Below are 27,404 nucleotides of genomic sequence, written 5' to 3'. Positions count from 1 at the left end.
ATCAGGGGAGTTGACAGGAGGGAAGACAAAATAGAACCCAGTCAGCATTTTGCACAGTGAGGGGAAAAAAAAAAAGCAGGGGTAGAAAACAATGGCCCCGAGACAGCCCAGAACACCACTGAGTTCAGGGCATCTGCTCTCGAGGACCGGACACCTGCCTCCTCCCAGGGTCTCCAAAAGGGCTTTGGATGTGGAAAGGCATGGATCACCTGTGGTGACTCCTCCCTGAATCCCAACAAGCTCTTTCCGGATAGATTCCATTCTTCCTCTTGGAGGCTTTCCCACCACTTAGTCCTCCCTTCCTCCCCTTTCAGTGTCTTGTCCTTTGCCCAGTCTTAGAGCCTGCTAAGGATGGCCTGGAACCTGTCTTCACCCCATTGGCATTCAGGGCAAATGGGGCTGAGACTCTGATCGCAAGGCCTCCTGACAATCTCGTCACCAACCAACCTGATGAAGGACCTACTTGGTGGAGAGCACTGGGGTGGCCTCAGAAATGCAAACGAGGCAGAGGCCCATCTCGACTGGTTCATCCTACCTATGGGATCATTGCACATGGAGCTGCTATTGTCACCCAGACCTCTGCTCTATTCTGAAGTCAAATTCAGACTTCATCCTCCCCCCTGAAGGAGCAGAGCAGATGGGGAGCCACTCAGGTGTCTCAGGTGAGCGCACAACTAGATCACCCCAGCTATTTGTAGATGGTGAGAGCGTGGCTCCAAGTGGGATCCCAACCTGTCACTCTGATAACACCGTGGTTACAAATGAGAGTTGAAGCAAGGAATGTTCAGAAGAACGAAACCTGGGGCAGGGCAGCAGTGAATCAGATTCCAACCATTCTTTCTGGACAATGAACTAACTCTCCTCTAAAGTGATGTTGAGTGATAAGGACCTTCCAGGACTTCTCCCACATCCCTTTAGTATTTTAGATTGTTTCAAAGTATTATAAAAAAAAAAAAAAAATACTGGAAAAAAAAGATTTGGAGGTGGAATACTTTCAGGAAGATTACTGGTACTAGTGATTCTGCTACATTATGTTGAAAATCTTTATCTCAACCCGATTCCTACCCTTGGGTGCCTTCGGAGTTTGGGAATATACGGTCAGTGGAGTAGCCAGCTCACCACCTTGGCCCTCCAGCCCGTGGGCGATCTTATTTCCTAGGAGTAGTCTTGGATTGCATGAGTGGCTAGCTGAAGAGCCATTAGCTAAGTCTTTTCCATTTCTCCTGCTATTTCTCTTTCCAAGTCCATGAAAATACCGCCAAACCACACTGCTCATGTTGTAGAATTCGATGAGACGGAGAAAAAATGTAAGTGTTCATTCTCTTTGGAGGGTCCATGGCTAACCCAAGCAAACTGCACATCTCTTTGTTTAACACAAAGACTCACGTGTCAAATTCTGCACCCCTGCCACACGCACAGCATTTTAGAACTCTGCAAGATAGCCATTTTGCAAGAGTGTGGAAGTAACAGTTTGCTTGGAGGATGTGTGGGTATAAATAGATGTGTAGACAGAAGGAGAAATTTATAGCTCAAATATAATAGCACACCAAAAATTACAAATGAAAAAGCAGAATACTGACAGAATTCTTTCTTTCCGAGCCTAAAATTTGAGTCCTCTTAACCTGCAGCATCCTCCAATTCCAGGTGTTCTGAGAGCAGGCTGATTTCCTACCTAGACCTGTCCCTCTGCAGTAGGCCTCCCGGGATCTCTGGCCGAGGGTCGGCGTTTACACAGCAAGTGGACTTCGGGGCAACAGCTACAAGAACCTCATTCATTATTTCATTTTTAAAAAAGGGCATAAAAAGGATGCCCAGGAAGGTAGAGACAGGAGCTAGAGAGACATGGAAGTGGCAAGGGGGAAAGGCAGCCTGAAAAAAAGAAAAAAAAAATAAAAAAAGCTTTCCCGATTCCCATAAAAATCAGAGCTTTAGCTCAGGGTGAATAAATTTGCTATTTGACTTGAAAATCACACAGGTCTCCCAGCCCTTCTGCCATCCAACGGCTGTCCCTACATATATCCGGCCCCATGCCTTCAAAAAAACCCCAAACCTGTTTGATGAGGCAGGAAAAGAAATAACATGGGAGATCTCCCCCTTTGTAACAAGCCTTTTCCCCCACACAGCATTATTTGAGTATCTTGTTACCCTTTCTTCCCCCCTCAAAAAAATCCACTTGAGGGACTTGAAGAGAGAGATAAACAAGGAATCCCTACCCCAGGTGAGAAGAAAATGAAATTGGATTTGCCCTACCTTGGTTTGTAGAAGCCAAACCTCTAGACGGACAGATTAAGGGAGTGAGCATGGTGGGAATATCCAGTCGCTTCTTCTCGCTTGCATATCCACATAAGAAAGACGAAGGATAAAGAAAAGGAAGATCATTTAAAATCCAATTCAGCGTGAATTTTGTTTTAATCTTGTGTCTTGAAGAGAGGCAAATTCAAAGAAAAAAAAAAGATGGAATTCAAAGGTAATTCAGGCTATGGAGAACAGCTCACAATGCAGAATCCAGAATGATTATTCCGTGTGCATGTGAGGTTAGTGGCCGGACTATTTTTTTTTTTTTTTTAAACAATTCTTCGGGCAATTACGGTTTTTGGTTTTTGGAGCTTTAGTGGAGGAGGCTCTGTGTAGAGAAGCTGGGGACCGGCTCTGTCCCTCCGTGGAGCGTGGTCATTCCCAAAGCGTCCCCTTCCTAAGGGGGAAAAAAGAGATGGTCAGGGTTTGATTCGAGTGTCCCCCAGAGGATGAGAAAAATGCATTCCGAAAAAAAGAAATCAATTCGTTTTAAGGAAAAGGGGGGAGGAAACCCTGCATTTCCCACAGAGTGCACACCAGAGGAATGGAAAACAGCTGGCACCGGTCTATAAATAATTCAGAAAAGGTCTGGCTATACCATTCCTGGGACAGGCATGGATGCGAGGTGGGAAAGCCAACCTGAATGGAAGAGGAGAGAGGGAGAGAGAGGGAGGGAGTGAAGGAGGGAAGTGGGAAGCAGGGAGGGAGAAGCGGCTCCCTGTAGCAACACACACACACACACACACGCAGAAACACAAGCCCCACTTAACTCGCCAGCAACTGCGGCCCCCAGCCCCATCTGCAGTGCTGCCGACATGTCTGTCTCGCCGTCCCCATCGCCTCCAGCAGCAGCGCCTCCTCCCACCCCGGGCTCGTGCTCAGTGGGTTCTGATTGTGCACCGGGTGCACACTGGGCATTCCTTGGAAGGGGCACACTGACACGCGCGCGCGCGCACACACACACACACACACACACACACACGCCCCCGGCGCGCACGCGCCCCCGCGCGCACACTCACGCCGCCGCCGCGCTGATGTGCAGCGCACGGGGCTTCACCTGCAACGTGTCTATTGGACGGATGGTCGCGGCGCGCGGCTCCGGCCCCGGGCACCGATGCCCAGCCTCTCTGCTCGGTAAGGGGACGAAACCCCGCAACAAAAGGATCAGAGAGTGCCCTACCCCTCTACCCTGAAAAATCTTAAAAAAACAAAAAGCCACGTCCAAATGAGCAAGTGCCGGTTTCTGCCGGCTTTAAGAGCCTTACCTAATAACCAGGTTGGTTAAGGGTTCCACCGCCTCGACCCTTTATCTTCCTGACACCCCCCCAAACCCCAAAATTGAGACAAGAGACTCCAAGGCGAATATTTACTTACCGGTTCGGAGCTCCTGGGCGATTGCAGGGTCTCCGGAGATGGGGTGGCTGGGGATGGAGGGTTTCCCTTTCCTGCAAAGCAGGATTAATTATCCGTCTGGAAGGGTCTTGAAGTTCACGACTCTTCTTTGCAAAGCAAAGGCAAATGCATCCGGACGCCAGCACTTCTGGATGGTGGTGCTCAAAAACCGCCCAGACGAGCACTTGCGATAGAGCAAAGCCCCGAGATTTCCTAGAGGTGAAGAAGCCGAAGGAAGTGGTTTTTTTTTTTTTTTTTCCCAAAGGGGGTGGGGGACCTGCCTTTCTCCAAAAAGGTGGGGGGTGGGGGGTGGAGAGGCAGGAGCCCAGATTCCAGTTGGTGGTGATGGGAGCCGGGGGAGGGGAAGCGGGCGGGGGCAGGCTGTGCAAGTCAACCGCGCGGCAGCGGGAGAGGGAGAGGAGGACGAGGGGAGGATGGGGAGAGTAAGAAAAAGGGGGATTTATCACCGGGGGCGGGGGCAGGGCGGGAGATCACAGGTCGCCTGGTCTGGATTTGGGTCTCACACTCAAAAACGTGCCACACACACACACACACCCTACCTCTCACACACTGCCCTGGTGGGCGGAGAAACCCACGAAGCTGGGGGAAGACGCTCGTTCTCCCAAGGTGTGTGTGCGCGCGTGTCCTCTTTCTCCAGACCCCCCACCCCACCCCACCCCCAAACCCCGTCACCCCCTCACTCCTATTGCTAAGACTCTGGCGGAGGCAGCTTCCCACGTCATGTGTTGGGGGAAGTGGGGTAGGAAAAGGGGGGAAACGGCTTAACCCGAGTCTGTGGCGCCTCCTGCTGGTCGGATTGGGGAACAGCGACGAGGAAGGGCGGCCAAGGGGTGGGGGGAGCGAGACAGGGCCCCCCGTGGGCGGCCCGGCTCCGCAGCGGGTAAGCGTCTCCCCAGGCCGGACTGCGGTTTAAAATTTAAGATCCTGGCTTCATTGTCCATAAATCAGCCTTGGCTTCGTTAAGTGCCCGCGTGCTGCAAACAGTTGAAAGCCGGGTTCTTGCCTTCAAGAAGCTTAAGATCTATTTTGAGCACAGGAGGCTGACGCCTTAAAACAACGGGAAACAAAGCAAGGCAAATGTAATTAAGGGCTAAATTGTATAGTACGGATTACATGTGTGCTTTGCTGACTGCTAGTGAAGGTTTGAGGAATTTGGAATTTTTTATTAAAGTAGATGCTGGTATTTAAAGACTTTGAGAAGAAGATGAGACAGATGAATAATCCCTAAATAAAACTAGATTTCCTGACATTTGCAAACCCACCCTCTTGTGAAAAGCAAACTTATCTATTCATTTCTCTCTCTTAAGCTGCTATTTTAACAGTAGTTTCACCACCTGTAGTATTATTTTTAATATTAATATCATTGTGCAGGTATCATTTTTATTCAGATCCATTGTCTCTTCAGAGATACAGAATGCTATGGTGGTAGGACATTTTCATTTTGGTGACATCATGAGCTTCTCACCCATTTCTGAGAAGGAGCCACACATGCACAGGTCACAATCCTGTGTGAAGCGTTTACACCTAGCAGCTGGGCGCTTTGATCTTTGTAGAATGCAGTCCTACACACCAGACAGCACCCCCAATGTATCTGGACTAATTCTTTCATATTTCTGCATTTTGATAGGCCGAATCTTTGAATGTAAGATTTTTAAGACAAATACATAAGCATTACGTGAAAACACAAATACCCTGTGTTCACCTGCAAATTACTCTTTGGCACCCCACTTCAGTACTCTTGCCTGGAAAATCCCATGGACGGAGGAGCCTGGTGGGCTGCAGTCCATGGGGTCGCTAAGAGTCGGACACGACTGAGTGACTTCACTTTCACTTTTCACTTTCATGCATTGGAGAAGGAAATGGCAACCCACTCCAGTGTTCTTGCCTGGAGAATCCCAGAGACCGGGGAGCCTGGAGGGCTGCCGTCTATGGGGTTGCACAGAGTCGGACACGACTGAAGCGACTAGCAGCAGCAGCAGCAGCAGCAGTAATAGTAGTCCTATTTTTTTTTTTTTTTTTTTAAGTCAAGGTAGAGCTGGTCTGGGCTTCCCTTGAAGACTAAAGAATCCATCTGCAATGCAGGAGACCCAAGTTCAGTCCCGGGGTTGGGAAGATCCCCTGGGGAAGGGAATGGTAACCCACTGCAGTATTCTTGCCTGGAGAATTCTGTGAACAGAAGAGCCTGGCAGGCCACAGTCCATGGGGTTGCAGAGTAGGACACGACTGAGCGACTAACTCAAGACAGAGCTGATCTTCCATCTCTTTGGAGAAAAGCAGAAACATCTGGAATTGCTGTGCCCCTTGACACACAACAGCTTACCCAACCCAGGCCCCTCTGTACATAAATTTCCAGTTGTTAGAAGTGTGGGTTCCAGGAGGGGTGTAGGATGAGGAGAGCCAGGGCCCTGTGGGAATTTCCTGAAACACTTTCCCCAGAGTCTTCCAGGAATGCCCATTAACTTCAAAATAATATCCAAGCTCACTCAAGGCTTTTTTTTTTTTTTTTTTTAACTTCAGAGCCCACCATCCCCTTCCTATCCCCAATCCCCTTCACCCTAACTGGACCAATTCTCTTCTTTTATTCCTTTCCTGGACCCAGCAATCCTGTTCTTCCAGTTCACTTTTGCAAGTGCAGAGGGAGGGAGGAGCTGTCAGACCCCCTTTTCCTCATGAAGTCCACTCTCCCTTTCAGTGGCTCAAGTGCCACCTCCACAGAGGGTATTTTTCTGTTAACCCAGCCTGAATTGATTTCTGTACCAATTTTAAAGATTTTTAAATGAGGTCTGGCACCTCACTACCATCCCCACCTCTAGTTTTCCCAACTAGTTGTTTGACTATTTAGGGAGACAGACCAGCATCTAGGTATCCATATATTCCCAGCATGGACTGTTGGTTAGCAACCAGAGGAGTTCCCCTGGGGTGATTCAAAATGGCCTCATACATGGAGGGCAAGGAGGGACCAAAGGAAGAGGCAGACCACTCCAGATTGGTGGGTGGCAGGTTTTATTATTATTATTAATTTGTTTATTTTAATTGGATGCTAATTACTTTACAATATTGTGGTGGTTTTTGCCATACATTGACATGAATCAGCCACGGGCGTACTTGTGTCCCTCATCCCCAAAGCCTTCCCACCTCCCTCCCCATCCCATCCTCTGGGTTGTCCCAGAGCACCAGCTTTGAGTGCCCCACTTCATGCATTGAACTTGGACTGATCATCTATTTCACATAAACATGTTTCAGTGCTATTCTCTCGGATCATTCCACCCTCGCCTTCTCTCACAGAGTCCAAAAGTCTGTTCTTTACATCTGTGTCTCTTTTGCTGTCTCGCATATAGGGTCATCATTACCATCTTTCTAAATTCCACATATATGCATTAGTATACTGTATTGGTGTTTTTCTTTCTGAGTTACTTCACTCTGTATAATAGGCTCCAGTTTCATCCACCTCATTAGAACAGATTCAAATGCACTCTTTTTTATAGCTGTGTAATATTCCATTTGTATATGTACCACAACTTCCTTATCCATTCATCTGCCAGTGGACATCTAGGTTGCTTCCATATCCTGGCTATTGTAAACAGTGCTGCAGTGAACACTGGGGTACACCTGTCTCTTTCAATTCTGGTTTGCTCAGTGTGTATGCCCAGCAGTGGGATTGCTGGGTCGTATGGCAGTTCTATTTCCAGTTTTTTAAGGAATCTCCACACTGTTCTCCATAACAGGTATACTAGTTGGCATTCCCACCAACAGTGTAAGAGGGTTCCCTTTACTCCACACCCTCTTCAGCATTTATTGTTTGTAGACTTTTTGATAGCAGCCATTCTGTCTGGCATGAGATGGTACCTCATTGTGGTTTTGATTTGCATTTCTCTAATGATGAGTGATGTTGAGCATCTTTTCATGTGTTTGTTAGCCATCTATATGTCTTCTTTGGAGAAATGTCTGTTTAGTTCTTTGTCCCATTTTTTAATTGGGTCGTTTATTTTTCTGGTATTGAGCTGCATGAGCTGCTTGTATATTTCTGAGATTAATTCTTTGTCAGCTGCTTCATTTGCTATTATTTTCCCCCATTCTGAAGGCTGTCTTTTCACCTTGCTTATAGTTTCCTTCGTTGTGCAAAAGCTTTTAAGTTTAATTAGGTCCCATTTGTTTATTTTTGCTTTTATTTCCATTACTCTAGGAGGGGGGTCATAGAGGATCTTGCTGTGATTTATGTCAGAGAGTGTTTTGCTTATGTTTTCCTCTAGGAGTTTTATGGTTTCTGGTCTTACATTTAGATCTTTAATCCATTTTAAGTTTATTTTTGTGTCAATGGCAACCCACTCCAGTACTCTTGCCTGGAAAATCTCATGGACGGAGGAGCCTGGTGGGCTGCAGTCCATGGGGTCGCTAAGAGTCGGGCATGACTGAGCGACTTTACTTTCACTTTTCACTTACATGCATTGGAGAAGGAAATGGCAACCCACTCAGTATTCTTGCCTGGAGAATCCCAGGGACAGAGGAGTCTAGTGGGCTGCCGTCTATGGGGTCGCACAGAGTCCGAAACGACTGAAGTGACTTAGCAGCAGCATGGTGTTAGAAAGTGTTCTAGTTTCATTCTTTTACAGGTGGTTGACCAGTTTTCCCAGCACCACTTGTTTAAAGAGATTGTCTTTTCTCCATTGTATATTTTTAGGTGGCAGTTTTAATAAGGAAAGGAACTCACATACCAGGCTTGCTGTCTTTGGCAGCTGCAAGATGAGTAGATCTCCATTTCTATTGGCCCTACATAGAAGCCCTAATGGAGTTCAGTCACATACACATTCCAGCGTGCAAAGGTGCTTGTCACACAATTGTGTCCAACTCATTGTTACCCCTCCAGGCTCCTCTGTCCATGGGATTCTCCAGGCAAGAATACTGGAGTGGGTTGCCATTTGCTCTGAAACAATTTCAGGGGATCTGAACCCAGGGACTGAACCCAGGGATCGAACTCTCATCTCCTGTGTCTCCTGCATTGCCAGGCAGATTCTTTACCCACTGAACCATCAGGGAAGTCCTGTACACTCCAGATGATCTTAATAACATGTCCTCTCAAGGCTGCATCCTTGAAGTGGCTCCGAGTGCGAACAGTGGGTGAAATGAATATTCCAAAGACAGGGGAGGGTGTAAGGAGTTTTTATATTGCCTGGGTCCATTGGCGGTCACATCCTCTTAATGATCTCCTCCAACAGTGGTGCAATTCCAGACATGCAGTGGGGTCTCAGTGAATCTTAAGGAAATTTTTATGACTGTTAGAAACCATTTTCCCAAGCAGCCTTGCTGACCATCGAAGAGCTGATTCTAGGGACGATGCAGCTTGTGAGTGGAAGGTGGTATCACTTCTCTATGATGTTCACTGCCTATTTAACGGGGGAGACCTCTCTCCTTATTTCTGACTTCCGGTCACTCACTTACCCTCGTAATGAACAACCTTTGCCTCCAAAGACCACAAGCCTTTCAATAAAACTGTTTTCAAAGATCACCCAGATTCATGAAATTTGAAACACCATTTCTCAATGTTGCAAGTATGCATTTCCTAACTCCTAGTCCAATAGTTCAGAAAGCAATATTCTAACATGACAAGATGCTGGCTTGTATTTCACAGCATTGTTTATTGAGGTAAAAGATCTTGCTCCAGGCTGCTAATGACACCGTTGGAGGTATTCTGCCAGCTCACTTGACCCAAAGGATCCCCGGAGATGCAGACTCTTGTCCATGGCCCACTCAGCAGATGCAAAGCCCATGCCTAGTCTAGGGAAAAAGAAGTATATTTATCTCACAGCATCTTTCAGATCAAACACTAAAACCAAAAGGTAGGGCCTGAAGCTTACAATTCAGGGTCCTTCTTTAAGGAAAATAGTAGAAATTTTGATGTGAAAGCAAATCTTTACTTAACATGAGAAAATAAATCGCAACAATTAAAGAATTCTGATATTTATAAATGTGACATTTTTTAAAATTAAATAACAGGTTTTACTAGTTGCTGCTTGACTCTTTGGTAATACTTGCTTTTCTACCTTTTTAAGCTTCATACTCTTTGAACACCTCTTCACATTATGATTTATATCATTTTCTATAAAAATAATAGAAAGAATCCAGTCTGATGGTTGTTCAAAATTTTGTTGTTGTTGTTGTTGATCATTCAGAAAGATTTCTTACTTATTGGTAGTAGTGAAATGTACATTTTTTTTTTGAATTGTTGTAGAATTCGGGAAAATCTTTTCTCAAATTTCTTTCATATATAAATTGTAAGGCTTCAGGAGTTTCAGTTTTACTGTACAGTGACTCATCTTATATATCTTTGGACTGATGACACTCATTAACCAGTTTGCAATGTATTATAAAGTTTTACATTATCTTCATCCATGTCAGTATTTTGCCTCAAACCTGCCAGAAACTTAAATCATTTCCCAATGTGTACAGATGATTCACTCCTCTTCATTAACTGGATTATCGAACAATCCAGAGGGCTATTCATTACTTCTATTCAGAATTTCTCTTTTCTTCTTAAAGAACTAAAGTATAATTTAAAAAATAAAAGAAAAAGGTTGCAATTCACTTCTCAATGTCAGATTGATTTCTATTGATGTCAAAGCTAATCTTTTTCTTTTTTGTTTCACATTCCATTAATTATTATCTAAGTTTTCTCTCAACTCTTTGATAAATAAATGTAGATTATAAAAGAAGGAACTCTTCAAATATGTCCCAAACACCAGTCTGTAATTTCTCACTTCTTTTATTAAAATATCCCAAAATGTTTTTTCCAAATTACAGGTTAGGTGGTACAATCAAGCTTTATCAACTCTTTGAATAAACTTTTTTACATTTCCATGTTTGGGTTTCTCTTCCCTGCCGATGAAAAATCTTAGAGCCTTAATACTGATGTACACATGTTACAAAGCTTGAGCAGCTTTCTCATGGGAAACATAACGCTTTGGTTCTTTAACAAAAATTCTAAGTGGTCACATACTCTATCTGGGAGAAAATTTAAACGGAAAGAAAAAAACTGACAAAATACAAACGTGGTCAACAACTTCAGGTGAGGTGGGGAAGATTTTTTTTCCAACGAGAAAAGGAATGACCCAAAGAGCACATGTTCTGTGGCTCTTTCATGCCACAATGCTGGGCGAGTAGGTATGAGGCGCAGGTGGTGTTTTCTGGAAGCTTTCCCTTGGGACAGCTGGCAATAACTTCACAGGAAACTGATTGCAAGCCGCATAAATGTATCTCACTAAATCCAAATTAAATTATTCCCAGCTCAACTTCCTCCTAGCTTCATCTCGAAGATGCACACCACCATTTCAAGGACATTCAGCATGAGGGTGTTGTAGCCACGCGTTCTGAGAAACAAACTCACTCAGAAGGACAATGCAGATAGTGGAGTGCAGTTTATTACAACAGTGGGCCCAAGGCAGAGTCTCCTCTTAGCCAAGGACCATGACCGACTTTTGTGAAAACCTTAAATACCCAAAGTGTACTTGCTCAAACCCACCTCCCCAAGTTCCTTGAAACTAGTCCGGACAAGGTAAAAGAGAGATATGATCAAAGTTAGCTTATGATTCATGTGTCACAAGACTAGATAAACAGTGGACATTTATCAGTAGGACTGTGGTCATATCCCGATAAACTTAATGGAATTTACAACTGTGTTCTGTTACAGAGATAATTAGCATATTCTTTTAGGCAAGGGAGAGTCCAAGTCCTGAGGCTCTTTTATCCTGGGGTCTGGTTTCCCATTAGTATGCCATTTCTATAGACACCGGGCACAAAGTTCAGAGTCCTTTAGGAGGGTGACCATGCATGTAGCTTAATGTTCACCGCCTGGCCTAAGATGGAGTCCAGCTCTGTCTGTTTCCTCCTTCAAGGGAAAAATCAGAGAAGATTGGAGTGGAAAGAGATAGCAATCTTAAATTATTTGCAATTTAAATATGCTACTTTCACAAATTCTACTAAAACATTTGGACACGTTATTAGGGCCTCTCTCACAGCTTTAGAAAGGGCCCAGGTGAGTGGCTGGGAGTCTGAAGCTGCATTAGCTTCAAAGTCAGCCTGCCCCTGCTCGTTACTTCAAGTAAAAGAGGCTTTCCGGTTTCTAGAGAAAATATTCAAATGTTTATTATCTCTGAAAAAATAATTGGTTAAAGGCTTAGTTGACAACATGCATATTAATGCCTTCAGCTGAATCCAATCCATCTTATTTTGCTTGCAGTTCCTGGAGTGTACAGGAAACACGGGCAGAGCATTCAATTTTAATCACCCTCACAAGCATACTAAGATTCTGACTCTACCATCATTACTCTTTTAAAAGAATCTCTGTTTTGTTCTTATCATAATGATATTAATTATTCAACTCGGGCAGTCTTTTTTCAAAGGGATAAACAACTTTCATTCCTGTGTGAAGACCTGCCTGTCCTCCAACAATGAAAGCAAGTCTTCATTATCCACTGCGATTTTTTGAGCTTGTTGTATATATTGGGAACAATACATTTCTAGATATTTGCATTGTGTACTCAGGGGAATATTTCTTTAATACATCCCCAAATAGGCCCTTTTCTTTTCCAGATTATACAGTGGGGGCAGAAAGGAGGAAAGAGAAAAGGGAGGAATAAATAAGACTTTCAGAATGAAGACTGAATCTAGAAAGCAGGAGATATGATGTGATGCGATGTGGTGGTAAGAGTTCTCTGTAACAGAGAAGGGGAAGAATCCGCATGGTGTTATTTCTAGCATCACTCAACTCCTGCGAGAACACGACCCACATGGAAATAACTCCCTATTAAGCACAGTCAGAGTTGGCACTGCCTTATTAATTGTTTTTTCCCTTCCTGCAACATAGCAAAAATATGACAACTCTGTATCTGACCCAGCTTGTTTTTCTTTTTAAAAAGGAGTTCTTTGGAATCTTGCTTTTTGCCACCTGTAAAGGTCTTTTTATTTTTTCCACCTAAACACTTTGGGGGTTGGGGGGAACCGTCTCTCGTCTCACCATTACGATGAAGAGAAGATGCACTCTTCTGATGATACAGAATCAGATTGTTGAAGCTTCTTGAGAAATGTGCCCCAATGTCTTGTACTCAGACAATATGGATGAGAGACTCCATCTCCATCTGAAGGCATCTTGAAACATCTTATTCCCAGAGGCAGTCGGATAATGATGCAAATGATAAAACAAAATGGAGATAACTTTTATAACTCTTCTCTCACTAGTTCCTTTTTCTCTTGTCATTTCACACTCTTCTCTTCAACTTTTAATGTCTTCCTTTGTAAGTCACACGTCTGGGCCCCCAATTTATTTTTCCACTTTATCATCTGCCTCCTTCCACGTGGTCCTTTACTCCTGGAACAGTCCCTGTCACCATCCTCTGGGCCGATACCACCTCTTTTTCCTGCCCCCTTCCTTTTATCATGCTTCTGCCCACTTCTGCTGGCCCCTCTGTTCCCATCACCCTGCACCCTCTGCCTTCGTAAGCAAGAGGCCTTTTATAGAAACTAATTAAATAAAGGAAATAAGGACAAAGCAGCGTAGGGTTCTCCTGCTGGAGTTGAGGGGATGAAGAGGCTGCAGGGAGACCTGGGCACCCTATTGAGACAACACAGAGTCACAGGGTGTGAGATGATCACAACATGGAGTCAGTGGTTCCACAAAATAAATGTGAAATTAATGTGAAACTGTGTGAATTAAGCAAATTTCACTAGGGGCTGTGTGTATGTGCATGTCCCCACAACATATCAGACAGGACTAGTCTGGTGGCCAACCCCATGGGAGCTGGGAAGTGTCATCTTTTCGAGGAGAAGTAGATCCATAAATTCTGTGAGCAGCAATGATACCTAGTTCCTCAACCAGTTTCTCTCCTAACAACCAGAAATTAGACATTTAAGTCTTAAAGCTCAAAGTCAAGGTGAAAGCACTAATTTAAAATGTCTTTGGATAAGCATGTATACTCATATATCCTAATTTCTACCTCCCTTCTCAGAATCTAGGGTGTTCATGCTCTGATCCGCTTCACCACTCTTATTCCTGTCCAGAGAGACTGAAAAGATCCAATGACATAATCCATATGCTTTGCAAACTTTAAAGCACAGTATGAGTAGTATCATTCTGTCTGGTATTAGAATCTTTATTTACCCTCAGTTATCAACTGAGGGTCAAGTCATTCAGTAGTCATGGAGCACTTACACTAAAGTTATTCTACTGGGTACTGTGCGTATGTGCTTTGTTGCTCCAGTCGTGTCCGACTCTTTGTGACCCCATGGACTGTAGTCCACCAGGCTCCTCTGTCCATGGGATTCTCCAGGCAAGAATCCTGGAGTGGGTTGCCAATTTCCAACTGAAAGGGACTGAGCCATGTCTCGGGCAGATTCTTTACCACTAGCACCACCTAGGAAGCCCACTAGGCACTGTAGAAGATACAAAACAAATTAAACACCTATCCCTGCCCTCAAGGAAGTACAGTTTCATTAAGACACCAGGCTGTGCCTGTGAAATGTTAATAAATAAAAGCAAAGCAGCAGAAAATATGTGACAATTGGCACTTCTCACTGGAAATACTATTCCAGAGATCATGGAAGAAAAAAATGTGGAATTTTTCAAAACGGTTTTCTGGGACAATCTTAACAGTTAAAGAAATGGCGAACTCAAATGCATGAAGTAACATAATGTAAGGATGATGAAGTGTATGCTGAACTGAAAAGTGTATGCTCTATCCAAAGGCTTTCAAATTCTGGGAGGAACACACAAACACACCATGTGGATGAAACAAAACACAGCTTCCTGGAAGTGTCTGGACTGTGACCTCTGCCTTAGAGTACCTTTGTGCTGGGAAAAATAAAAAAAAAAGTCAAAGTGTTAGTCGCTCAGTCGGGTCTGATTCTTTGGGACCCCATGGACTGCAGCCTACCAGGCTCCTCCATCCATGGATTCTCCAGGCAAGAATATTGGCGTAGGTAGCTATTCCCTTCTCCCGGGGATTTTCCCGACCCAAGGATTGAACCTGGGGTGCTACTTGATAACAAAGCTTTACATTAAAAAGGTAATTTTGATACTGCAAATTCATGTGCCCTACACACAGTGAAGCCAAACAAGCTGAAATGTCAGGGTTTAGAGCAGAGGAAGCTTTACTGCAGGACCATGCACGGAGATGGGTAGCTCCTGCCACAAAAAGCCCCAGACTCCCCAGAGGGTTCCGGCAAAACACTTTTAAAAGCCAGGTTGGGGGTGGAGACAGTCACAGGGTCGGTAATTGTGCACAATTCTCTGATTGGCTGATGGTGAGGTAGCACGGTGGTGTCACAGGAGTTAACATTATCAGTCCTTAGGCTCCAGAGGCTCAGGGCTATGTACTCATGGTCATCCATTTGTTGGAGAGGGGATAGGTTTCTTACATCTACAAAACAACTCAGGACTTGTGCATCAACTCCTATTATTGAGGTACTTTCAGTTCAGTTCAGTTCAGTCTCTCAGTCGTGTCCAACTCTTTGCAACCCCATGAATCACAGCATGCCAGGCCTCCCTGTCCATCACCAACTCCCGGAGTTCACCCAAACTCATGTCCATCGAGTTGGTGATGCCATCCAGCCATCTCATCCTCTGTCATCCCCTTCTCCTTCTGCCCCCAATCCCTCCCAGCATCAGGGTCTTTTCCAATGAGTCAACTCTTCCCAAGAGGTGACCAAAGTACTGGAGTTTTAGTTTCAGCATCAGTCCTTCCAATGAACATCCGGGACTGATCTCCTTTAGGATGGACTGGTTGGATCTCTTTGCAGTCCAAGGGACTCTCAAGAGTCTTCTCCAATACCACAGTTCAAAAGCATCAATTCTTTCTTCACAGTCCAACTCTCACATCCATACATGATCACAGGAAAAACCATAGCCTTGACTAGATGGACCTTTGTTGGCAAAGTAATGTGTCTGCTTTTCAATATGCTATCTACGTTGGTCATAACTTTCCTTCCAAGGAGTAAGTGTCTTTTAACATCATGGCTGCAATCACCATCTGCAGTGATTTTGGAGGCCCCCAAAATAAAGTCTGACACTGTTTCCACTGTTTCCCCATCTATTTGCCATGAAGTGATGGGACCAGATGCCATGATCTTCGTTTTCTGAATGTTGAACTTTAAGCCAACTTTTTCACTCTCCACTTTCACTTTCATCAAGAGGCTTTTTTGTTTCTCTTCACTTTCTGCCATAAAGGTGGTGTCATCTGCATGTCTGAGCTTATTGAGATTTCTCCTGGCAATCTTGATTCCAGCTTGTGCTTCTTCCAGCCCAGAGTTTCTCATGATGTACTCTGCATGTAAGTTAAATAAGCAGTGTGACAATATAGTCTTGACCTACTCCTTTCCAAATTTGGAACCAGTCTGTTGTTTCATGTCCAGTTCTAACAGTTGCTTCCTGACCTGCATACAGCTTTCTCAAGAGGCAGGTCAGGTGGTCTGGTATTCCCTCTTTCAGAATTTTCCACGGTATATTGTGATCCACACAGTCAAAGGCCTTGGCATAGTCAATAAAGGAGAAATAAATGTTTTTTCTGGAACTCTCTTGCTTTTTCAATGATCCAGCAGATGTTGGCAATTTGATCGCTGGTTCCTCTGCCTTTTCTAAAGCCAGCTTGAACATCTGGAAGTTCGCAGTTCACGTATTGCTGAAGCCTGGCTTGGAAAATTTTGAGCATTACTTTACTAGCATGTGAGATGAGTGCAATTGTGTGGTAGTTTGAGCATTCTTTGGCATTGCCTTTCTTTGGGATTGGAATGAAAACTGACCTTTTCCAGTCCTGTAGCCACTGCTGAGTTTTCCAAATTTGCTGACATATTGAGTGCAGCACTTTCACAGCATCGTCTTTCAGGATTTGAAATAGCTCAACTGGAATTCCATCACCTCCACTAGCTTTGTTCGTAGTAATGCTTTCTAAGGCCCACTTGACTTCACATTCCAGGATGTCTGGCTCTAGGTGAGTGATCACACCATCATGATTATCTGGGTTGTGAAGATCTTTTTTGTACAGTTCTTCTGTGTATTCTTGCCACCTCATCTTAATATCTTCTGCTTCTGTTAGGTCCATACCATTTCTGTCCTTTATTGAGACCATCTTTGCATGAAGTGTTCCCTTGGTATCTCTAATTTTCTTGAAGAGATCTCTAGTCTTTCCCATTCTGTTGTTTTCCTCTGTTTCTTTGCACTGATCACTGAGGAAGACTTTCTTATCTCTTGTTGCTATTCTTTGGAACTCTGCAATCACATGCTTATATCTTTCCTTTTCTCCTTTGCTTTTTGCTTCTCTTCTTTTCACAGTTATTTGTAAGGCCTCCTCAGACAGCCATTTTGCTTTTTTGCATTTCTTTTCCATGGGGATGGTCTTGATCCCTGTCTCCTGTCCAATGTCACGAACCTCCGTCCATAGTTCATCAGGCACTCTGTCTATCAGATCTAGTCCCTTAAATCTACTTCTCACTTCCACTGTGTAATCATAAGGGATTTTATTTAGGTCATACCTGAATGGCCTAGTGGTTTTCCCTACTTCCTTCAATTTCAGTCTGAATTTGGCAATAAGGAGTTCATGATCTGAGCCACAGTCAGCTCCCAGCCTTGTTTTTGCTGCCTGTATAGAGCTTCTCCATCTTTGGCTGCAAAGAATATAATCAATCTGATTTTGGTGTTGACCATCTGGTGATGTCCATGTGTAGAACCTTCTCTTGTGTTGTTGGAAGAGGGTGTTTGCTATGACCAGTGCGTTCTCTTGGCAAAACTCTATTAGCCTTTGCCCTGCTTCATTCCATACTCTAAGTCCAAATTTGCCTGTTACTCCCAGTGTTTCTTGACTTCCTACTTTTGCATTCCAGTCCCCTATAATGAAAAGGACATCTTTTGGGGGTGTTAGTTCTAAAAGGTCTTGTAGGTCTTCATAGAACCGTTCAACTTCAGCTTCTTTAGCATTACTTGTCGAGGCATAGGCTTGGATTACTGTGATACTGAATGGTTTGCCTTGGAAACGAACAGAGATCATTCTGTCGTTTTTGAGATTGCATCCGAGTACTGCATTTTGGACTCTTTTGTTGACCATGATGGCTACTCCATTTCTTCTAAGGAATTCCTGCCCGAAGTAGTAGATATAATGGTCATCTGAGTTAAATTCACCCATTCCAGTCCATTTTAGTTTGCTGATTTCTAGAATGTCGACATTCACTCTTGCCATCTCCTGTTTGACCACTTCCAATTTGCCTTGATTCATGGACCTAACATTACAGGTTCCTATGCAATATTGCTCTTGACAGCATTGGACCTTGCTTCTATCACCAGTCACATCCACAACTGGGTATTGTTTTTGCTTTGGCTCCAACCCTTCATTCTTTCTGGAGTTATTTCTCCACTGATCTCCAGTAGCATATTGGGCACCTACTGACCTGGGGAGTTCTCCTCTTAGTATCCCATCATTTTGCCTTTTCATACTGTTCATGGGGTTCTCAAGGCAAGAATACTGAAGTGGTTTGCCATTCCCTTTTCCAGTGGACCACATTCTGTCAGACCTCTCCACCATGACCTGTTCGTCTTGGGTGGCCCCCCACGGCATGGCTTAGTTTCATTGAGTTAGGCAAGGCTGTGGTCCATGTGATCAGATTGGCTAGTTTTCTGTGATTATGGTTTCAGTGTGTCTGCCCTCTGATGCCCTCTCGCAACACCTATCATCTTACTTGGGTTTCTCTTATCTTGGACGTGGGGTATCTCCTCATGGACACCCTCCTGATCTTGGAGTAGCTCCTCTTGGCCCTCCTGCACCCGCACAGCCGCTGCTTCTTGGACCTGGGGTTGCTCCTTTTGGCCGCCGCCCCTGACCTCGGACGTGGGGTAGCTTTAGAGAAAAGCAAAGGCAGAGGATAAGGGGGAAGGCCTGCCCCCATCCCAAGGCACCATGCTCTGTTACAAGTTTCAGACAGATAAGAGATAAGGAAGATTGGAGGGAGTGGTCTTCAGAATATCTGCTGTCCCAGAGAATCTGGCCACAGGAAAGTTTGCCTAATCTAGTAAAACTAGATTCGAAGAGAATTTAAGTACATTTTGCTTAAAGTATCACAAATTTAAACTTAGTAAGGTCAAAATTAATGAGGTTTTCCTGTACTTTGAAATCAGATCTGATGGCATGATAGATGTTAGAACTAAAAAATTAATAATTATCTAATAACTTCAACATTTAAAGAAAGAACAAGGAAAGAACAATTAACTAACATGATTGCAGAAGGAACAATGGATTGGCTTAATTAAGGCCTTCGAAAGACATGCGCTATTATGCTATAGGTTTTCTGAGTTTTTAAAAGAGTACATTCACACTTGACACCAAAATTCTTAGAATTTGGTTAAGCAGGACAATTACTTTATGTCTTATCTTGACCCCTGAAAAAGACTGACCATCTCATTTAATTTGAAAGGAACTTAAATTTAAAATTATTACTAAAGATTCAAAATATTTTCTTTTGTACTAGTATTTCTAATTACTTTTACATTAAAATAACTCTTTAGCCTATGCCTTAATTTCAAAACACTAGCTATTTGTGTTATTTGTTTCTATTTTTATAGATATTTATGTATATATTTAATTTTTATGTAGTTGTAATATATGTGATTACATAACTTGTATTCTTTTTTCACTTAAATCTACTTTTTATATTATTTTCTAAGTAATCTACATAAGTCATATATTGATGAGGATAAAGGTCATAATTTGCTAATCCATTCCTTAAATTTTGTTTCTAATTTTTTACTGTGATAAATAATTTGCTACTGCTACAGCTGGATATAAAAATATACATTTTTTCTCTTAGAAATATTTACTTGGGGTGCATCCCCCAAAGTGGGATTATTGATCATTGAGTACTATCACATTTATTGACTTCATTTCCAACTTTTCTCTAAGGAGATTTCTTTGAGGGGGCACCCAACTTCACAGCATGTGAGATCTTAGTTCCCTAACCAGGGATCGAATGCAGGCCACAGGAGTGAAAGTGCTGATTCCTAACCACTGGACCATCAGGAAATTCCCATCTAGGAAAACTTTATGAGCTTGCAAAATCTTATTTGCACCTCTTTCTCACTGCCCTGCAAACTTGCTTTATATTATTTTATTTATATTTGTTTATATAACGTAACAAGGAGTATCTCCTATGAGCATCTCCTTTAATATATATTTCTGTAGTTCTTATCAAGCTTATTAATTTAATATTCATCCTCTGAGCAAACGATTTGCTCATCTTCTTTGGTCAGTCATTTTGTAGAGAAGAAATATTGATTTTACCTATAGTTATTTTATTTACATTTGTATATTCAAATTATACCCATCACATTTATTTTGCACATTTACCCTAGTATAAAACTTTAATTTTGAAGATTTTTATATTAAGCTATTTTAAAATATTTATCACAGAAGCACTTACAAAAATTCCTAACTATCATAAACTTCCAGAAAATTCACATTGCCCTAAGTTAGTCTTGATTCAGTGAAATTTTGATCAATTTCAATTTTCCTTGCAATATTACTTTAGTGTTTTGACTTTGTGAATCACCCAGGTTGACCTGTGTTACAGAAGTTGAGTTAAGGTTGGATCTGGGTTTATGTTGTTATAGGGTTAGCAAATATAGTATAGAAAAGGCTCATGTGGTAGCTTTCCATGGAGCAGCGATCATAAAATGTATAGTACCACCTAGCAACCTAAATCCACACTATTATTCCAATAATACATTATTGGGCAATACTTTCAGAAGCCACGCTAGAAGCATCCTGGTGAGACTCTCACTAGTAATAGAAATAAATAAAAATTCACAGTGATGGAGCACTGCTGAGAAAAAGGCCCTGTTCCTTCTTGCAACAATGTTAACTATTTCTCTTTTCTGTGACAGCCACAGTCATCCACCATTTCAAAGTTAAAGAAACAATAGCCTCCTCTTAAAAAATTCCCTGTGCTTTCTGATGCTTCATTCTTATTAAGGAAAAACATATTGCATTAGGAAATTCACTGGAGCAGTACTATGACCTCTGCAGAATCACTTTCTATTGGTCTCATCTACTCCCATGGTTTCCAACACCCAAACTGTACAGCTGGGATTTCCAGTGATTTCCTGTACCCTAGGCCAAACCTTTCTTCCAGACTTGAGAGCCACATTTTCAAATGCACTGGAGATTGCTGCCCAGGAGACTGATGTCTTTGAAACATTGCACACTCAACATGTCCACACTTATCCATATTCTTTCTTCTCTTGTCAAGTCCTCCTCCGCTACTATGTTCCCTACTGGGGATAGTATCAGCATTTACCCAGATGTCCAATTCAAAATTCTGAAGGTGAATCCAACTTGTCCCTCTCTCACACCTCTTACTCTAATTCTTTCTCATGAATATCTCTTGAATCCATCTTATCCTTAGCTTCTCTACTCTCACGATTTCATTCCAAGCTCTCCATAGCTTTACCCTGAGCTGTTGTAATAGACCCATAATCATTCTTCCAACTTCTAGACTCAACTCCCTCCCATGCATCCAGCATACTACATTAGGGGGATCTCTTAGGAATACACATTGATCAAGACACTTCCCGCTTTAAAATTCTTAACTGTCTCTCATCACTTACAGGATAAAGTCTAAACTGCTTAGCATGGAAGCATGTTAAGAGGACATTCGTTATTTGCAAAATGCCTCCAAAGAACAGATAAAAACTTGAAATGATGACTCTACAATGGTGATGAATTGCACTAACAACTTATATAGTTAGTATATAACTGTTATATACAGTAAACAATTTTTATAATTAATAACACAAATCTTATATGATTAAGTGGAAATAGAAATGCAGTCAATGACTGCATCCCTAGTTTTTCATACTTTCATCTTAGAAATAGACAGCTATGTTCCTTAATCCAATTTCTATAGTTTTTGGAGGTGAAGCTTATATTATCATAATGGTTTATTATTAACTCAGTAGTGGGGTCTTCCCTGATAGCTCAGTTGGTAAAAATCCATCTGCAATGCAGAAGACCCCAGTTCAATTCCTGGGTTGGGAAGATCTCCTGGAGAAGGGATAGGCTACCCACTCCAGTATTCTTGGACTTCCATTGTGGCTCAGGTGGTAAAGAATCTGCCCACAATGCAGGAGACCTGGGTTCGATCCCTAGGTTGGGAAGATGCCCTGGAGAAGGGAAAGTCTACCCACTCCAGTATTCTGGCCTGGAGAATTCCATGGACTATCCATGGGGTCACAAAGAGTCAGACACAACTGAGTGACTTGAAAAATAAAAAAGTAGTGGATCAATATTTATCAACACTGGGCTTTAATAGTGTGGTTATTTAATATGTTATGTTGTTTTTATTCACTAAGTAGTGTACAACTCTTTGTGACATTATGGACTGTATTCCTCCAAGCTCCTCTGTCCAAGGGATTTCCTAGGCAAGAATACTGAAGTGGGTTGCTATTTCCTTCTCCAGGGGATTTTCCCAATCCAGAAGTTGAATCCAGGTCTCCTGCTTGGCAGGTGGATTCTTTACCACTGAGCCACCAAGGAAGCCCTTGCATACTCTGCTGCTGCTAAGTTGCTTCAGTCGTGTCTGACTCTGTGTGACCCCATAGACAGCAACCCACCATACTCTACACATGCTTAATAATTTTAGCATAATTCCTGAATGAAAGAGTTTATTGTAAGAAGTTAAACCCACATGCTTTAATGACATACCAGAGTTCAAAAGGCAAGTGTAACTTAATTACAACCAAGTCCAACAGAAAGATTAATTCACAGAATGAATTTATAGATCTACTCATCATAACATTTCTATTTTTTCATTTCAACATTTGAGAGTAAATAGTGATTTGATATTTTTTTAAATGAAAAAACACACAAGTGACAAAAAGGAAACAGTTGACCAGAAGGACAGCTCTAGGCTTATAAACTATATTGCAGGGTTTCAACAGGGCATTCAGAGAAGCCACAGGTTTAGGATTGTTAATCATGATCAACTATTAAAGTCAAGCTTGAAAAAAAAAATCACTTCTAACAATAGAATGGAATATGAAATTTTTCCAAAAGGGTCGATAGAAAATCTGGTTGTGGCACTGTTTTAGTTAATGGATCGAGGAAAGCTGTTTTGCCTACTTTTAGAATGTTTTCAAATGAAGGATTGGACAGAACCCACCTGGGTCTCTTTCCCTTAGAAAAGTGGAGCACTGGCAGAATTCTTTCCTCCACTCTCTTGTGCTTTCTCTTGAGCCCCAAAGTTATTCAGGCTCAGGGAAAAGAAGACAAAGAAGAGAGACTTTCTCACATCAGCTCAAAGGTATTCCTCCTTTTGTGGATTTTCACTTCTATTCATCCTAATAAATCCTCTCATTTCTTTCTCTTTGATCCTTTCACCTTCAAAAAAAGGCCTGGATGTAAATATACCATACAGTGACTAAGAGAAACACCAGAAAGAAAAGAGGCGACGGTGGTGTTTTACCTAACCGCTAGAAACAATTCATTCTCTCTCGGGGCTTCTCGCTCTGCCAAGCAAAGTACAAAAACAGCTATCACGTTATCAGTTCCAACTTTGAACCTGGAGCTTCAGATTCCTGCTCAATGCTGGCCCTGCCTCTCTAGCCCATGAATTTTCCCAGTATTCCTAACCAAAGACCCGAGAAGACTGGATCACCTGTATTCAGAGTTTGTCAGATCCAGAAGAAGAAATGAATTACTTTCAGCCAAATGAATGGTTCTCTGATTCTCTGTACTTCAACCTAACCCTCCGAGGCATTCATCCAAACTAGAAAACATGTCTACGGATTGCTTCCTTCCTATTCCTTAGGGAAGTGGAATAAATAACAATTTTTAAAAGAACTTCCAGGTTAAAAACATATAAAACTCAATATTATCTTGCCTAAAATAGTCTTTCTTATAATAACATCTTATGTCTCCCTTTAGCAGAGGAAATAAAGTTTTTTTATTATATTTAATACAGAAAGTTTTAAGGCAGGCTAGATTTTTTTTTCTCGATTTGTCCATGTCTTGCTTATAACAGTCAGGTCACATTAGGTTTGGGGGAGACAAAGGAGACATAGAATAGGGTAAGTCAGGTAAGTTCCTTGAAATAATTGATTGTTTCCAAGTATTATGTTTACCCCAAACACCCTCTTCATTATGATGGAATATAAAATTCTGATCTACAAATAAACACTTCACAAAAATGTTCATTAGACTTTTTTTTTCCTTTTGACTGAAGAAACACCACTCTTGCTCAAGAGCAAGGATTTAAAATTATGAGTTAAGAAGTTGGGGGATTTGATGAGTTGTTACCAGGCTCCTGTGTGTGTAAGTTACTCTTCAGCCATTAAATAAATGTTCACTGAGAGGAAACTCACCAGCACAAGTGTCAAGCTTCTGATTAAGCACTTGCAGTACAAAGGTGGAGGCAGAAGAGAGGTCACGTTCATTCTAATATCATTGTTTTAAGAGCAAAAAGGAAGCATCAATAGCATTAAGGTACCAAACATGTTTTAATGATATTTTTGAAGCAAGAAAAAGCTTCCAGATATTCAAATGGGATGGGAAGGTTAAAACTACTCATAAGATGGATGAGAATAAGGTATTTAGTTGTCATGGGAAGTAGATTTCAACATGGAGTTCCGCCTACTTAACGTTTATATCCACTTCCTCTCATCTTTATAGGGAGGAAGATGAATGCATCAGTGTCCTTACAGGTGCTTATTACACATGAGTCCTTACATCACTTCTTCCCTATCCTTCTCTCCAGCAAAGTCTCCGTGAAGTAGGTACCCACTTACTGTTGCTGCTGCTAAGTCACTTCAGTTGTGTCTGACTCTGTGCGACCTCAGAGACGGCAGCCCACCAGGCTTCCCCGTCCCTGGGATTCTCCAGGCAAGAACACTGGAGTGGGTTGCCATTTCCTTCTCCAATGCATGAAAGTGAAAAGTGAAAGTGAAGTTGCTCAGTCGTGTCTGACCCTTAGCATGGACTGCAGCCTACCAGGCTCCTCTGTCCATGGGATTTTCCAGGCAAGAGTACTGGAGTGGGGTGCCATTGCCTTCTCTACCCACTTACTGTGGACCATACCAAATTCATAAAGGTTAGTTTTCTCTAACTAACACATTTGTTAGAAAACACATTTGTTCCTCCCTCTCTTGGTCCTCATCACTCCTCAGTCCAGCCCAGAGACATTTCAGCACTCTGGTGGGTGTGAGTAGGGAAGGACAATGCCTTCTCCTCTTTCCCAAATGGGATCTGGGATCCAGGATACGTGGCCAACGTGATATTAAGGTGTTTCTCTTTCAGGCCACTTTGCTCCCATATACACACAGAGAAATGTATACATTCAAATGAATACATTCAAATGTATAAGTCATGGACTGATTCTTGACAATTTTCACCAGTATATCTGATCCTTTTTTTCCACTTTCTGGTATGCTGTAATCTTGTAGAACTGAAGTTCCAGTCTGTTCATTTCCATACAGATTTAAAAGGACCTTATTATTTGAAATGTTCCCCCCTTTTTAGAAAGTATTACTAAAATCTTTCCAGAGGGTACAGTATTCCTAATATTAAAACTAGTCAAAGATATAAAATCACACAGGTACACTTGTATAATGAAAAACATGCTTGAGCAGTAACTGGAATGTAATCTTCCAGGGAAATAGGTCCTTTACTCTGGTTCGCTTATCAGTAAATGCCACATCCCGTACACTGTTGAAGCCTGGGACCACTTGTCACTTCAGAAAAAATGCCTGGATTTTAAGAATCTTCAATTTTCAGTTTTATGAAGTGCACAGCAACCAGATCCATTGTTCTGTTCAAAAAATTTTAAGCGTTTTTAAATGTCTCAAATGACACTTGGCATGCAAAATGGTATTATTATTGCTGCAATCATTTTAATATTTGGATAAATACAAGAATCTCCTAGAAGACCCTGGGGAAGAATAATCCTCCTTCTCTATTCTACCTTTCAGTACTATTTCCTGAAATAGGGAATCCCATTTTTTGTACTCCTGAAGTCAGCCATGTATTTGACAGCATCGCCTAGAATGGAATTCTTTCACATTTGGAAAAGAAGATGAAGGTGAATGAAAAGAACTAGAAAATTTTTGCACAGTGAATAGCCTGAGAGATGGCTTAGTAACAGTATTCAAGGGTATAAATGTTTACTCTAAGAAAGATGATGGCAAGCTTAACTTCATTCCACTCAGGACAGAGTGCAGGAAAAAAAGAACTTAAAATTGCCCTGGAAAAATATGTTGTCCCTACGAAAATATTTAAATGCACACATGGAAACTGGACATGCACATATACAGACATAAATACATTCAAAGCCTTCATAAAGCCCTTGTGTATTGTATTTTCTTTAACGTGTGTGTCTTGCAGTTTAATAACTTAGTTTAGATTTATGATAGAAATAACCTGTGCCGAAGTGAATTTATGAAACTGTAGGCCAACCATATTGTGCAGTTATAACAGTATATACTAACTGTATGTCCTATGTCAATAGAAATGGCTTCCTTACATAAAAAGATAATGGTTAATTTTGGCTATGGAATTAGTCAGTATCAGTCTTTGAAAGAAAATTTCTTTTGACTTTTATATGATATACATATGCTATTTCTATCATATCTATAACCCAAGTTATGAAACTTTAAAAAGCTATATCTGGACATTATGAAGCACCTGTGTGTGTGTGTGTGTGTGTGTATATATATATATATATATATATATATGATAAATTCTAATATAAAGATTGAATCTAAAAGTAAATAAAAGTTTGCCAGCTTCTTAGACTCCTAAGGAAATATTTTGTTTGAATGTTTTGTAATTTCAGTCTCTTTTGAGTAACAACACCATTTCCTAAAACTATTCAGGACCCAGTACTTTTTCCCATATCTTCTCATATATAATTCTTCCTCAGCCTTCTTTGAAGACACTTCCTTTCCTCCATATCCTGTAGATATTGAGTCTTAGTGAATAACTATGTGTCTTCCTATATGTATGAAGGCAGAAAAACTCAGGTGAGAGAAGAGAGAATTCCTCTCCCAGAGGAAAAAGCCAGAGGAAAAGCACAGGGATATGGAACAAAGTAACGTGTTTAGGGAAATGCAGGTACCTGGAATGTGCCTGGAGAGTGGATGCTTGTTTGGTGGGGGAAGGTGGTGAAGATGGGGACATGATGCTGAATGACAGATAGGGCTATGGATGGGACGTAGGTAGACAGGCTTTGGGACCTTTCACCACACTCTGAGGTTTAGAGTTTTTGCAATGGGTAGCTCATGATGGTTTTAAGCAGAACATTGGGGTCATCAGGTTAGGACTTGAGAAAAAACATTCTTTCCACGGTGTGGAAGACTCACTGGAGGGTCCAGAAAGAACTAGGTGGATGCTGAACTAAAGCAGCAATGGGGGAATGAAATGGAGGTAGTTGGTCTGAAAGAAATTGACAGGAAAAAATTTATAAAACTTAGTAGTAGTTAAATGAGAAATTAAGCAAGAGAGATGAATGGCAGATGATTCAGTGGGTTCTGAATTTAAAACATGAGATGTCTGATGCTACCATGCATTGAGGCAGAGACTCGGTTCAGTTCAGTTCAGTCGCTCAGTTATGTCCGACTCTTTGTGACCCCATGAACTGCAGCATGCCAGGCCTCCCTGTCCATCACCAACTCACAGAATTCA

General features: G+C 42.1%; 1 protein-coding gene and 1 pseudogene across 2 annotated transcripts in view; one reads left to right on the top strand and one right to left on the bottom strand.

Moving 5' to 3' along the window:
- The window catches only part of GRIN2B (glutamate ionotropic receptor NMDA type subunit 2B), a 500,904-nt gene extending 496,992 nt beyond the window's left edge, over nt 1-3,912 (bottom strand). The window contains exons 1-2 of one of the 2 annotated variants that reach the window (XM_070790049.1): nt 3,670-3,912; nt 2,251-2,692 (exon numbers count right to left, since the gene is read on the bottom strand). The gene's annotated coding sequence lies outside the window, so the exon portion shown is untranslated. Of the gene's footprint in view, nt 1-2,250; nt 2,745-3,669 lie in introns of those variants that run through there. The other variant, XM_019961525.2, reaches the window with a different exon arrangement.
- LOC109558563 (calcium load-activated calcium channel-like) overlaps nt 1-27,404 on the top strand; it is a 119,927-nt pseudogene that overhangs the window by 9,974 nt on the left and 82,549 nt on the right.

Source organism: Bos indicus, chromosome 5 (genome assembly GCF_029378745.1).
Source record: "Bos indicus isolate NIAB-ARS_2022 breed Sahiwal x Tharparkar chromosome 5, NIAB-ARS_B.indTharparkar_mat_pri_1.0, whole genome shotgun sequence".
Taxonomy (NCBI): domain Eukaryota; kingdom Metazoa; phylum Chordata; class Mammalia; order Artiodactyla; family Bovidae; genus Bos; species Bos indicus.
Note: the sequence above shows the minus strand (reverse complement) of the source record. Positions and strands in the feature narration are given on the sequence as shown.